The sequence below is a fragment of the Oncorhynchus kisutch genome, linkage group LG12 (assembly GCF_002021735.2).
Source record: "Oncorhynchus kisutch isolate 150728-3 linkage group LG12, Okis_V2, whole genome shotgun sequence".
NCBI lineage: Eukaryota > Metazoa > Chordata > Actinopteri > Salmoniformes > Salmonidae > Oncorhynchus > Oncorhynchus kisutch.
In genome coordinates this window covers 9,498,358-9,511,494 of record NC_034185.2, presented here as the reverse complement: position 1 = coordinate 9,511,494, position 13,137 = coordinate 9,498,358, and the positions used below count along the sequence as shown (strand labels likewise).

Here is a 13,137-nt window from a genome sequence, read left to right as displayed (position 1 = left end):
AATGTGGAGGCTATATACAGGGGGTACCGGTACAGAGTCAATGTGGAGGCTATATACAGGGGTACCGTACAGAGTCAATGTGGAGGCTATATACAGGGGGTACCAGTACAGAGTCAATGTGGAGGCTATATACAGGGGGTACCAGTACAGAGTCAATGTGGAGGCTATATACAGGGGGTACCAGTACAGAGTCAATGTGGAGGCTATATACAGGGGGTACCAGTACAGAGTCAATGTGGAGGCTATATACAGGGGGTACCAGTACAGAGTCAATGTGGAGGCTATATACAGGGGGTACCGGTACAGAGTCAATGTGGAGGCTATATACAGGGGGTACCGGTACAGAGTCAATGTGGAGGCTATATACAGGGGTACCAGTACAGAGTCAATGTGGAGGCTATATACAGGGGGTACCGGTACAGAGTCAATGTGGAGGCTATATACAGGGGGTACCAGTACAGAGTCAATGTGGAGGCTATATACAGGGGGTACCAGTACAGAGTCAATGTGGAGCTATATACAGGGGGTACCGGTACAGAGTCAATGTGGAGGCTATATACAGGGGGTACCGGTACAGAGTCAATGTGGAGGCTATATACAGGGGGTACCAGTACAGAGTCAATGTGGAGGCTATATACAGGGGGGTACCAGTACAGAGTCAATGTGGAGGCTATATACAGGGGGTACCAGTACAGAGTCAATGTGGAGGCTATATACAGGGGGTACCGGTACAGAGTCAATGTGGAGGCTATATACAGGGGGTACCGGTACAGAGTCAATGTGGAGGCTATATACAGGGGGTACCGGTACAGAGTCAATGTGGAGGCTATATACAGGGGGTACCAGTACAGAGTCAATGTGGAGGCTATATACAGGGGGTACCAGTACAGAGTCAATGTGGAGGCTATATACAGGGGGTACCAGTACAGTGTCAATGTGGAGGCTATATACAGGGGGTACCAGTACAGAGTCAATGTGGAGGCTATATACAGGGGGTACCAGTACAGAGTCAATGTGGAGGCTATATACAGGGGGTACCGGTACAGAGTCAATGTGGAGGGCTATATACAGGGGGTACCAGTACAGAGTCAATGTGGAGGCTATATACAGGGGGTACCAGTACAGAGTCAATGTGGAGGCTATATACAGGTGGTACCAGTACAGAGTCAATGTGGAGGCTATATACAGGGGGTACCGGTACAGAGTCAATGTGGAGGCTATATACAGGGGGTACCAGTACAGAGTCAATGTGGAGGCTATATACAGGGGGGTACCGTACAGAGTCAATGTGGAGGCTATATACATGGGTACCAGTACAGAGTCAATGTGGAGGCTATATACAGGGGGGTACCAGTACAGAGTCAATGTGGAGGCTATATACAGGGGGTACCAGTACGAGTCAATGTGGAGGCTATATACAGGGGGTACCAGTACAGAGTCAATGTGGAGGCTATATACAGGGGGTACCGGTACAAGAGTCAATGTGGAGGCTATATACAGGGGGTACCAGTACAGAGTCATGTGGAGGCTATATACAGGGGGTACCAAGTAAGAGTCCAATGTGGAGGCTATATACAGGGGGGGTACCAGTACAGAGTCCAATGTGGAGGCTATATACAGGGGGTACCAGTTACAGAGTCAATGTGGAGGCTAAATATACCGGGGGGTACCAGATACAGGTCAATGTGGGGCTATATACAGGGGGTACCGGTACAGAGTCAATGTGGAGGCTATATCAGGGGGTACCAGGTACAGAGTCAATGTGGGAGCTAGTATACAGGGCAGGTGGTACCAGTACAGGGAAGTCAATGTGGAGGCTATATACAGGGGTACCAGTACAGAGTCAATGTTGGAAGGCTAATATACAGGTGCGTACCAGTACAGAGTCAATGTGGAGGCTATATACCAGGGGGTACCAGTACAGAGTCAATGTGGAAGGCTATATACAGGGGGGTACCAGTACAGAGTCAATGGTGGAGGCTATATACAGGGGTACCAGTACAGAGTCAATGTGGAGGCTATATACAGGTGCCGTACTCAGTACAGAGTCAATGGTGGAGGCTATATAGGCAGGTGGTACCAGTACAGAGTCATGTGGAGGCTATATACGGAGTCCGGTATGGGGAGGCTATATACAGGGGGCTACCAGTACAGAGTCAATGTGGAGGCTATATACCAGGGGGTACCAGTACAGAGTCAATGTGGAGGCTATATACAGGGTTGGGGTACCGGTACAGAGTCAATGTGGAGGCTATATACAGGGGGTACCAGTACAGAGTTAATGTGGAGGCTATATACAGGGGGTACCAGTACAGAGTTAATGTGGAGGCTATATACAGGGGGTACCAGTACAGAGTTAATGTGGAGGCTATATACAGGGGGTACCAGTACAGAGTTAATGTGGGAGGCTATATACAGGGTGGTACCAGTACAGAGTCCAATGTGGAGGCTATATACAGGGGGGTACCAGTACAGAGTCAATGTGGAGGCTATATACAGGGGGGTACCGGTACAGAGTCAATGTGGAGGCTATATACAGGGGGTACCAGTACAGAGTCAATGTGGAGGCTATTATACAGGGGGACCAGTTACAGAGTCAATGTGGAGGCTATATACAGGGGGTACCAGTACAGAGTTAATGTGGAGGCTATATACAGGGGGGGTACCAGTACAGAGTCAATGTGGAGGCTATATACAGGGGGTACCAGTACAGAGTCAATGTGGAGGCTATATACAGGGGGTACCAGTACAGAGTCAATGTGGAGGCTATATACAGGGGGGTACCAGTACAGAGTTAATGTGGAGGCTATATACAGGGGGTACCAGTACAGAGTCAATGTGGAGGCTATATACAGGGGGTACCAGTACAGAGTCAATGTGGAGGCTATATACAGGGGGTACCAGTACAGAGTCAATGTGGAGGCTATATACAGGGGGTACCGGTACAGAGTCAATGTGGAGGCTATATACAGGGGGTACCGGTACAGAGTCAATGTGGAGGCTATATACAGGGGGTACCGGTACAGAGTCAATGTGGAGGCTATATACAGGGGGTACCGGTACAGAGTCAATGTGGAGGCTATATACAGGGGGTACCGGTACAGAGTCAATGTGGAGGCTATATACAGGGGTACCGTACAGAGTCAATGTGGAGGCTATATACAGGGGGTACCGTACAGAGTCAATGTGGAGGCTATAGTACAGGGGTACCGGTACAGAGTCAATGTGGAGGCTATATACAGGGGGTACCGGTACAGAGTCAATGTGGAGGCTATATACAGGGTATTACGGTACAGAGTCAATGTGGATGGCTATATACAGGGGTACCGGTACAGAGTCAATGTGGAGCTATATACAGGGGGTACCGGTACAGAGTCATGTGGAGACTATATACAGGGGGGTACCAGTACAGAGTCAATGTGGAGGCTATATACAGGGGTACCAGTACAGAGTCCAATGTGAGCTATATACAGGGGGTACCAGTACAGAGTCAATGTGGAGGCTAGGAGGTACCAGGTATACAGGAGGATACCGTACAGAGTCAATGTGGAGACTATATACAGGGGGTACCGGTACAGAGTCAATGTGGAGGCTATATACAGGGGTTACCAGTACAGAGTCAATGTGGAGGCTATATACAGGGGGTACCAGTACAGAGTCAATGTGGAGGCTATATACAGGGGGTACCAGTACAGAGTCAATGTGGAGGCTATATACCGGGGGTACCGGTACAGAGTCAATGTGGAGGCTATATACAGGGGGTACCAGTACAGAGTCAATGTGGAGGCTATATACAGGGGGTACCAGTACAGAGTCAATGTGGAGGCTATATACAGGGGGTACCAGTACAGAGTCAATGTGGAGGCTATATACAGGGGGGTACCAGTACAGAGTCAATGTGGAGGCTATATACAGGGGTACCAGTACAGAGTCAATGTGGAGGCTATATACGGGGGTACCAGTACAGAGTCAATGTGGAGGCTATATACAGGGGGTACCAGTACAGAGTCAATGTGGAGGCTATATACAGGGGGGGTACCAGTACAGAGTCAATGTGGAGGCTATATACAGGGGGTACCGGTACAGAGTAATGTGGAGGCTATATACAGGGGGTACCAGTACAGAGTCAATGTGGAGGCTATATACAGGGGTACCAGTACAGAGTCAATGTGGAGGCTATATACAGGGGGTACCGGTACAGAGTCAATGTGGAGGCTATATACAGGGGGTACCAGTACAGAGTCAATGTGGAGGCTATATACAGGAGGTACCGGTACAGAGTCAATGTGGAGGCTATATACAGGGGGTACCGGTACAGAGTCAATGTGGAGGCTATATACAGGGGGGTACCAGTACAGAGTCAATGTGGAGGCTATATACAGGGGGGGTACCAGTACAGAGTCAATGTGGAGGCTATATACAGGGTGTACCAGTACAGAGTCAATGTGGAGGCTAATACAGGGGGGTACCAGTACAGAGTCAATGTGGAGGCTATATACAGGGGGTACCAGTACAGAGTCAATGTGGAGGCTATATACAGGGGGTATCCAGTACAGAGTCAATGTGGAGGCTATATACAGGGTGTACCAGTACAGAGTCAATGTGGAGGCTATATACAGGGGGGGTACCAGTACAGAGTCAATGTGGAGGCTATATACAGGGGGTACCAGTACAGAGTCAATGTGGAGGCTATATACAGGGGGTACCGGTACAGAGTCAATGTGGAGGCTATATACAGGGGGTACCAGTACAGAGTCAATGTGGAGGCTATATACAGGGGGTACCAGTACAGAGTCAATGTGGAGGCTATATACAGGGGGTACCAGTACAGAGTCAATGTGGAGGCTATATACAGGAGGTACCAGTACAGAGTCAATGTGGAGGCTATATACAGGGGGTACCAGTACAGAGTCAATGTGGAGGCTATATACAGGGTGTATGTGGAGGCTATATACAGGGGGTACCGGTACAGAGTCAATGTGGAGGCTATATACAGGGGGTACCGGTACAGAGTCAATGTGGAGGCTATATACAGGGGGTACCGGTACAGAGTCAATGTGGAGGCTATATACAGGGGGTACCGGTACAGAGTCAATGTGGAGGCTATATACAGGGGGTACCGGTACAGAGTCAATGTGGAGGCTATATACAGGGTGTACCGGTACAGAGTCAATGTGGAGGCTATATACAGGGGGTACCGGGGACAGAGTCAATGTGGAGGCTATATACAGGGGGGTACCGGGACAGAGTCAATGTGGAGGCTATATACAGGGGTACGGTACAGAGTCAATGTGGAGGCTATATACAGGGGGTACCGGTACAGAGTCAATGTGGAGGCTATATACAGGGGGTACCGGGACAGAGTCAATGTGGAGGCTATATACAGGGGGTACCGGGACAGAGTCAATGTGGAGGCTATATACAGGGGGTACCGGTACAGAGTCAATGTGGAGGCTATATACAGGGGGTACCGGTACAGAGTCAATGTGGAGGCTATATACAGGGGGTACCGGTACAGAGTCAATGTGGAGGCTATATACAGGGGGTACCGGTACAGAGTCAATGTGGAGGCTATATACAGGGGGTATCGGTACAGAGTCAATGTGGAGGCTATATACAGGGGGTACCAGTACAGAGTCAATGTGGAGGCTATATACAGTGGGGATCGGTACAGAGTCAATGTGGAGGCTATATACAGGGGGTACCGGTACAGAGTCAATGTGGAGGCTATATACAGGGGGTATCGGTACAGAGTCAATGTGGAGGCTAATTACAGGGGGTATCGGTACAGAGTCAATGTGGAGGCTATATACAAGGGGGTACCGGTACAGAGTCAATGTGAGACTATATACAGGGGGTACCAGTACAGAGTTCAATGTGGGGGGGCACTGGTTAGTTGAGTAATTGGAGGTTAATATGTACATTGTAGGTAGAGTTAAAGTTAAAGATAGCCTGGTTAGCCTAGCCAGCTAACTTACCAATCTAAAATGTTTATATCCGACATGAGCTAATTGAGTGACTGTCAGTAAGTGACATATAACAAGAGAAAACAGCTGCTGTACCTTGTGTATTTACTATTCTACACCTCTCAACAGGAAGTTGAGACCCCGACGAACCCCCCCCCCCCCCACACACACACACACACCCAAAGAGCAAGTTTTTGAAACATGTACAGAGGTCCTCGGGGGGTCCTCATTTGTAGCTACGACCCTGCTAATATACTAACACACTGGAATCTCTCTTTCTCCCATCTCTTGCCAATCTGAAGTAGGTTGATCAGCCAGACCATGGCTAGCTGGGCTCAGGAGTGTAGCATCCAGGACCCAGAGCTGCGTTACTACTGTATGATTGAAGAGATAACACACAATCTTGGTGTCTCCTCTCAGCCAACCTGAAGGACAACGGCTAGCTGGGCTCAGGAGTTAACTGTTACTACTGTATGATTAAAGAGATAACACACAATCTTGGTATCTCCCCTCAGCCAACCTGAAGGAGTTGATCAGCCAGACCATGGCTAGCTGGGCTCAGGAGTGTAGCATCCAGGACCCAGAGCTGGTTCGTGTGATGTTCAGCCTGCTGAGACGTCAGTACGACGGCATCGGAGCGCTGCTCAGGGCCATGAGGAAGAGTACGTATTGTCCAGTCTTAACTCTCTGGGTTGTGATTTTAGTATTTTGTTGTTCATCTTTCATTCCTTCAATTGCAATTAAAGATGGACATAGTCATACAGATTGAAAATCTCATTTTTGGTCCATTACTTGTACCAGGTTACACCATCTCTGCTGTATCAGTACAGAACTGTCCAGTTTAACTTTAGTCTCTTACCATTACCAGGTTACACATCTCTGCTGTATCAGTACAGAAACTGTCCAGTTTAACTTTAGTCTCTACCATTACCAAGTTAAACCATCTCTGCTGTATCAGTACAGAACTGTCCAGTTTAACTTTAGTCTCTTACCATTACCAGGTTACACCATCTCTGCTGTATCAGTACAGAACTGTCCAGTTTAACTTTAGTCTCTTACCATTACCAGGTTACACCATCTCTGCTGTATCAGTACAGAACTGTCCAGTTTAACTTTAGTCTCTTACCATTACCAGGTTACACAATCTCTGCTGTATCAGTACAGAACTGTCCAGTTTAACTTTAGTCTCTTACCATTACCAGGTTACACCATCTCTGCTGTGTCAGTACAGGACTGTGTCAACCTCCTGGCCTCTCTGGGCCAGATCAGATCACTGCTGTCTGTACGCATGGGGAAAGAAGAGGAGAAACTCATGATCGACGGCCTGGGGTGAGAGAGGAGTGGAGGGTGTGTGTGTGTTCTCTGTACGCATGGGAAAGAAGATGAGAAACTCATGATCATCAGACTGGGGTGAGAGAGGAGTGGAGGGTGTGTGTGTGTTCTCTGTACGCATTAGGGAAAGAAGAGGAGGAACTCATGATCATCAGACTGGGGTGAGAGAGGAGTGGAGGGTGTGTGTGTGTTCTCTGTACGCATGGGAAAGAAGATGAGAAACTCATGATCATCAGACTGGGGTGAGAGAGGAGTGGAGGGTGTGTGTGTGTTCTCTGTACGCATTAGGGAAAGAAGAGGAGGAACTCATGATCATCAGACTAGGGTGAGAGAGGAGTGGAGGGTGTGTGTGTGTTCTCTGTACGCATGGGAAAGAAGAGGAGGAACTCATGATCATCAGACTGAGGTGAGAGAGGAGTGGAGGGTGTGTGTGTGTTCTCTGTACGCATGGGAAAGAAGAGGAGGAACTCATGATCATCAGACTGGGGTGAGAGAGGAGTGGAGGGTGTGTGTGTGTTCTCTGTACGCATGGGAAAGAAGAGGAGGAACTCATGATCATCAGACTGGGGTGAGAGGGAGAGGGAAAGTGTGTGTGTGTTCTTCTCTGTACGCATGGAAAGAAGAGGAGGAACTCATGATCATCAGACTGGGATGAGAGGGAGAGGGAAAGGTGTGTGTGTTCTCTGTACGCATGGGAAAGAAGAGGAGAAACTCATGATCATCAGACTGGGGAGAGAGAGGAGTGGAGGGTGTGTGTGTGTTCTCTGTATGCATGGGAAAGAAGAGGAGGAACTCATGATCATCAGACTGGGGAGAGAGATTACTCCTGTGTGTGCGCTTGCTTGCGTGGGTGTGATATTAGCACAGAGTTTCTAAGCCCAGAGGCTTCTGGGAACTCTTGCGAAACAACAATCGGACCAGGCCGTAGTTTGGGGTTTGACAAGTGAAACATTCTTCGTTAGTTGTTAATTTTCTAGAAATGTAAAGACACAACCTTGATTTGAGCATGTTATTACTCCAACCTCGAGCAACTGACAGACGTTTTCATTTGAGTCAAAAACAAACTTTATTTATTTCTTATTTATTTTATTTTGATTTGACGGCTCTGCACACGTGCAGTTCGGCGACCTCTAGACCAATGACGTGTTTCTACACGTGAGATTAGCTAGCCAACGTCTCCATGACAACGCCTACAATGACCCTACAAGTATGATCTGGATTTCTATTGGGAGAAGCAGTTTCTTCTGCCCATCTTCATACTGTACCTGTCTCTGATATTACTGTATGTTATCCATTCACAAACAAGGTTGTTGTTTAATCTTCTTTAATCTTTCCAGGGTCCCCCCCCTCGACAAAAAGGTTTCGAACCTCGAGGCTCTTTTCCCCCCGGTTAAATAAAGGCTAAATATCAAACAGCTGTTAGCTGAGATAATGAACTACAGTATATGTCTGGCTCCACATACAATGACCTTTATATCTCTAACCTTTGACCCCTCTGTGTTTTACAGTGACATCATGAACAACAAGGTGTTCTACCAGCACCCCACCTGATGAGGGTTCTGGGATGCATGAGACTGTCATGGAGGTGATGGTTAACGTGCTGGGAGGAGACAAGTCACAGGTACTGGACTTTTTCTGAAATATAGATAGAAGTTTCACACTCTTCTCTCCTTGTGGTGAGTAATTTCATAAGTTACCACTGATGTTTCAGCACACACAGTTCTTCCTCAGTTTTAAAAACTCTTAATGACCCCTTGCTTTGCAGGTACCTCGGTTAGAAAAAGCATCTTTTAGGAAAATATATATTTTTACATTTATTTAGGTTGTGTAGTTAGACTGCTATATGTTTGGGTAGGATCCAAAGATCCAATTAGCTCTGCTGTAAACAGCCATATAGGCGGCTGTCCTGTAAGGACTATCTGTAATGTAAAGCAGGTGCCAGGAAAGTTAATCTGTTACAAGGGATCCTACCAGGGATCCTCCCAACAAGGGGATCCTACCAGGGGGTTCTACTGTACCAAGAAGGGGTCCTACCAGGGATCCTCCCAACAAGGGATCCTACCAGGGGTTCTACTGTCCAACAAGGGGTCCTACAAGGGCCGCCTACCAGGGATCCTCCCAACAAGGGATCCTACCAGGTTCTACTGTACCAACAAGGGTCCTACCATGGATCCTCCCAACAAGGGATCCTACCAGGGGTCCTACTATACAAACAAGGGATCCTACCAGAGTTCCTCCCAACAAGGGATCATCCCAGGGATCGTATCCAACAAGGGAAGCTACCAGGGGTCCTACTATACAAACAAGGGATCCTACCAGGCATCCTCCCCACAAGGGATCCTACCAGGGGTTCTCTCTGTACCAACAAGGGATCCTACCAGGGGTCCTACTGCTGTACCAACAAGGGATCCTCCCAACAAGGGATCCTCCCAGGGATCCTCCCCATCAAGGGATCCTACCAGAGATGCTGCCAGGGATCCTTCCCATTAGGGATCCTACCTGGGATCCTACCCATGAAGGGATCCGACCAGAGATTCTACCCATAAGGGATCCTACCAGTGGTTCTACTGTACCAACAAGGGATCCTACCATGGATCCTCCCAACAAGGGATCCTACCAGGGGTCCTACTATACAACAACAAGGGATCCTACCAGGGTTCCTCCCAACAAGGATCCTCCCAGGGATCGTATCCAACAAGGAAGCTACCAGGGGTCCTACTATACAAACAAGGGGATCCTACCAGGCATCCTCCCCAACAAGGGATCCTACCAGGGGTTCTACTGTACCAACAAGGGATCCTACCAGGGGTCCTACTGTACCAACAAGGGATCCTCCCAACAGGGATCCTACCAGGGATCCTCCCCATCAAGGGATCCTACCAGAGATACTGCCAGGGATCCTCCCATTAGGGATCCTACCTGGGATCCTACCCAAGAAGGGATCCGACCAGAGATTCTACCCCATAAGGGATCCTACCAACAACTACCCACTCAGTAACCAGAGAGGGAATTGGAGGTTCAGGGTTTGTAAGGGCTGGGAGGCTAGAGAGAGGAGGGGAGAGTAGGGAGATGTGGGGGGGGGGGGGGTAAGGAGTGGGAGAGATAGGGCAGGAGGGTTGGGGGGGTACAGGTCAGGTAGAGTGAAGTGGGGAGTAGAGGAGTGGGAGAGATATAGGGCAGAGAGGGTTGGGGGGTACAGGTCAGGTAGAGGGAAGTGGGGAGTAGAGGAGTAATGCCAGTCATTTTAGGGGGTGCTGGAAGACTGGGTACGATTGAAACGTGTCTGCTTGGCAATCTCATTAGTCAGTACCAGTAACATTGATTCCTACACGGTTTGGCCGACATCTGGTATGTCCCCAGTCACTTACAGTGCTGTGTGTGTGTGTGTGTGTGTGTGTGTGTGTGTGTGTGTGTGTGTGTGTGTGTGTGTGTGTGTGTGTTGTGTGTGTGTGTGTGTGTGTGTGTGTGTGTGTGTGTCAGATGTACAGTTCTTACTGACAGACTGTCTTGTTGTCAATGATCATTTCAGCAGCTGTTTTACCTATATTGATTCAGTAACATGACACAAGCTCCATACCCACTTAGGTCATAGTTTCCACTTGAGATCTGTCATCTCAAACTAACACGATATCCATCTTGGTATTCTCTCTTGGACAAATATCAACATAAAAAAAAAAAAAATGTCAGAGTCTACTACAATATATTTGATGTATGTGATATTTTTATGTGATGTATGTGAATACTGTATGTAATATATTTAAATGTAACAACCGTTTTCTTTCTCCTACAGGAGATAGCGTTTCCAAAGATGGTTCCAGTTGCTGTCGGTTCCTGTGTTACTTCTGTCGTATCAGCCGACAGAACCAGAAGGCCATGTTCGACCATCTGAGTTATCTACTGGAGAACAGCTCCGTCGGACTAGGTGGGTAGAGAGGGAGGGGGGGATAGAAGTGGGGGGGGGGGGCGGTAGAGTTTGGGTATTGGGAGATGTGGAGACACTGCCCCCTGCTGTTAGTAAGGGAGAGTTTGGGTATTGGGAGATGTGGAGACACTGCCCCCTGCTGTTAGTAAGGGAGAGTTGGGTATTGGGAGATGTGAGACACTGCCCCCTGCTGTTAGTAAGGGAGAGTTTGGGTATTGGGAGATGTGGAGACACTGCCCCTGCTGCTGTTAGTAGGGATAGTTTGGGTATTGGGAGATGTGGAGACACTGCCCCCTGCTGTTAGTAAGGGAGAGTTTGGGTATTGGGAGATGTGGAGACACTGCCCCCTGCTGGTAGTAAGGGAGAGTTTGGGTATTGGGAGATGTGGAGACACTGCCCCTGCTGTTAGTAAGGGAGAGTTTGGGTATTGGGAGATGTGGAGACACTGCCCCTGCTGTTAGTAAGGGATTTTGGGTATTGGGAGATGTGGAGACACTGCCCCTGCTGTTATTAAGGAGAGTTTGGGTATTGGGAGATGTGGAGACACTGCCCCTGCTGTTAGTAAGGGAGAGTTTGGGTATTGGGAGATGTGGAGACACTGCCCCCTGCTGTTAGTAAGGGAGAGTTTGGGTATTGGGAGATGTGGAGACACTGCCCCCTGCTGTTCGTAAGGAGAGTTTGGGTATTGGGAGAGGTGGAGACACTGCCCCCTGCTGTTAGTAAGGGAGAGTTTGGGTATTGGGAGATGTGAGGACACTGCCCCCTGCTGTTAGTAAGGGAGAGTTTGGGTATTGGGAGATGTGGAGACACTGCCCCCTGCTGTTCGTAAGGGAGAGTTTGGGTATTGGAGATGTGGAGACACTGCTGCCCCCTGCTGTTCGTAGGGAGAGTTTGGGTATTGGGAGATGTGGAGACACTGCCCCCTGCTGTTAGTAAGGGAGAGTTGGGTATTGGGAGATGTGAGGACACTGCCCCCTGCTGTTAGTAAGGGAGAGTTTGCATACAGAAGTAATTATACCATACTACCACAATTACAGCTTAGACACTCTGATATTTCAGACACAAGGAAATATCTTCTCTACCCATGATTACAAGATGCATGATTGTAGTTTGTATCAGTGACTCGTGAGGAACTATTTGGGCCATTGTATTGATGTGTTTTCTCCCCCAGCCTCCCCAGCCATGAGGGGTTCCACTCCCCTGGACGTAGCAGCGTCTCAGTGATGGACAACAACAGCCTGGCTCTCGCTCTGGAGGAGCCTGACCTTGAGAAGTTAGACGCACACACATCCCTGTCACTACATGTCACATCACATAATACCCAGCTGTCCCTCTACTACATGTCACATCACATAATACCCAGCTGTCCCTCTACTAATACATGTCACATCACATAATACCCAGCTTTCCCTCTACTACATGTCACATCACATAATACCCACCTCTCGCTTCACCTGCCCACAACCCAGCTACCCCTCTACTACATGTCACATCACATTTGTTCAACTTGAACAGGCAGGCTGGAGTGTCAGTCCCTGACTCTGGCATGACTAACTCTTGAGTGATGAGTGCATTAAAACTTCAGCATGGGCTCACTCAGGTGTGTGTTCCGTAGGTGGTGACCTACTTGGCAGGTTGTGGGCTGCAGAGCTGTGCCATGCTGCTGGCTAAAGGATATCCTGACATTGGCTGGAACCCCATAGAAGGAGAGAGATATCTGTCCTTTCCTCCGCTTCGCTGTCTTCAGCAACGGTACGTTAGAGAGACAGAGATACAGGCAGAGAGAGAGAGACAGAGAGACAGACAGAGAGAGCGAGACAGAGAGACAGACAGAGAGAGAGAGAGACAGAGAGAGAGAGAGAGAGACAGAGAGAGAGACAGAGAGACAGAGAGAGAGAGAGAGACAGAGAGAGAGAC

General features: G+C 48.7%; 1 pseudogene across 1 annotated transcript in view; it reads left to right on the top strand.

Annotated features, from left to right (window-relative positions):
• The window catches only part of LOC109866445 (ryanodine receptor 3-like), a 264,698-nt pseudogene that overhangs the window by 156,100 nt on the left and 95,461 nt on the right, over nt 1-13,137 (top strand). Inside the window, exons 42-43 of the transcript XR_004212016.1 lie at nt 6,482-6,628; nt 7,169-7,295. The product of XR_004212016.1 is annotated as a ryanodine receptor 3-like (transcript). The remainder of the gene's footprint in view (nt 1-6,481; nt 6,629-7,168; nt 7,296-13,137) is intronic.